Here is a 2324-nt window from a genome sequence, read left to right as displayed (position 1 = left end):
TAATGGCAGTCAAATAGGTAGCGGATAAGCTATCACACCATAATATGAGAGCTTGAGGAAGAGGTATTCTCTTTTATTTGGTACAAATATCTATATTTTATATCATCTCCGCGCAAATTTTTAGTACTTTAATCACGCCTTCATTTCTAAATTATTATATTTGAGCATATGTTTGCTTTAATTGTGATGTCTAGTTATATATGAGGATATTGAAGGAGTTTTGATTGTTTCATCGACGGATTGAGAGTGTAGCACATGAAGACACAGAAAATGAAATTCCAGAGAGAAGTTGTGCCACCCTTTGCACAATAAGGGTGGCGCGGGACAAAGCAATTGCCACTGGTCTGGTGACGCATGGGTAGCGCGAACAGGTGGCCCTCTCTGAAGTTTGTTTGTTCTTCTACGCCACCTCTTGTGCAGCAAGGGTGGAACACAACTGCTATTTACCTGGTCTATACGAGATTTAGTTTTAAAATCCCTAGACATTCCCATATTCTATAAATAGGCTTTTTAGACGGGAAAAATGTATCTTGGACATATTTTCGTAAAGAGCAAGGGATTAGAGCGATTCTTCATAGGGTTCATCTCTTTTCTTTTTATTTCATCATTTACTCTTGTATTATTCATGAATTCTTGTTATCACAGGATCATGAGTAGCTAAACTTTATAGTTCTATGGCTAGGGTAGCTACATGAATGTTGAAGTATGAGCTTGGACTGATGTTTATGAGATTTATTGTATGAGATATTTAATTTATTTAATCCTGAGCGAAATTGGTTTATTGTTTTGCGAACAGTGCAATATATCTAGGAATCTTAAATTGAACTCGAAAGTGGAAATTTAAGATTGTAATATAGCTAAATAGAGCAAGATCTCAATCCTGGGGATTGGGGAACAGATTCACAGCCAAGATAGACATATATATAGATTGCTTTTCTTGGTTAATATACAGGAGCTTTGAATGCATTCATGCTAAGATTGAAGACCATAGACATATAGATGCGAAAGTAATATGAATAGGTGATTAAGGACTCTATAGATTCTTAATCATAGTATTAACCCTATTAATCAGAAGCTCGATAAACTAGAGACTAGGTTGAGTGAATGCGCAATAGGATTGTTAGCAATGCCATAGCCCTGGAACCATTCCTCACATTGTTTTACTCCTAAAAGTTCTGAATATTGTCCTTGATCATCTGTTAGCTAGTCTTAGGTTAATTATTTTTACATTTTGCAGTAGTTAATAAACAACAATCGCCTTTTGGAGAAAATACTTGGTTAAAATAATTGGTAATTGTTATCTCTGATAAGACAACCTGCAAATAAGACAATACAATCAGATGGATCAACTTTGTATATGGTAAAAACCGGATCAATTCGTACTCGGCAATAACCGGGGTAAATGTTACAGCTATCTGGTATACGCTCGAGGAAGAATAAGGTCGTTGGCCACCAATCGGAACGAGGACCGAGGGGTCGTGAGTTCACTCAACTTAGTGTTAAAGCCGAAGGTATTTTGATGGGCACAGAAATCCCGAGCCTGAGGAGAACACGATCAACATAGGCTCGGAGAATCCATTATGGAATAGGACACGCGTCACCTGACCGTTCCGCCATTTGCGCTGACAATAGTACGGGTGTCAGACCATACGGACACCGCCTTATCCATTTTAGGGTTTTTTCTAGAAGGGCCTTTCTAGAATGTACTAAGGCCCATTTATTTTTAGCTATAAATAGGGGTATTCCCCCTTCTTTTTCAGGTGAGCTTTTTCATCATTCTTCACATTTATAATCAGAAAAGTGGCAGTGAAATCTTCTTAAGTGTTTTGGCTCGGTTAAAGAAAGAAACCTCCAAACCGGACCAGTTCTCAGATCTTACAAATTTGTCTTCTTAAGTTCTCTTTACTATTATTTATCAGTATATTACGATTTACTTGCTATTATCTTATATTATAAATTAATCTAATCACATATCCTATCAACCACTTATAAATTTAATTGTTATCTGTTTTTTAGGGTAAATAGTTTGGCGCCCACTTTCACTTGTTCTTTGAAAGTTTGTGTTTCAGATACATTGGAGATGGTAAGCAGTGGTCATTTCGGGCACACGAACAACAACGAAATAGTCGCTGAAAACAAAAACAACAACGGGTTACTGAACCCGAACGGACCGCCTACTGACCCGGCCAACCCAAATGCTATCAACTCAATTGAAGGCCTTAACCACCAGAATACCGTCAACTAGGAGAATGCCGCCCTTCCGACCACAAATCCTTTGAATAGCAATAATTCAGCAACTTTGCTTCGGGCACCTACCTAAAAGG

Source organism: Lycium barbarum, chromosome 1 (genome assembly GCF_019175385.1).
Source record: "Lycium barbarum isolate Lr01 chromosome 1, ASM1917538v2, whole genome shotgun sequence".
Classification (NCBI taxonomy): domain Eukaryota; kingdom Viridiplantae; phylum Streptophyta; class Magnoliopsida; order Solanales; family Solanaceae; genus Lycium; species Lycium barbarum.
Note: the sequence above shows the minus strand (reverse complement) of the source record.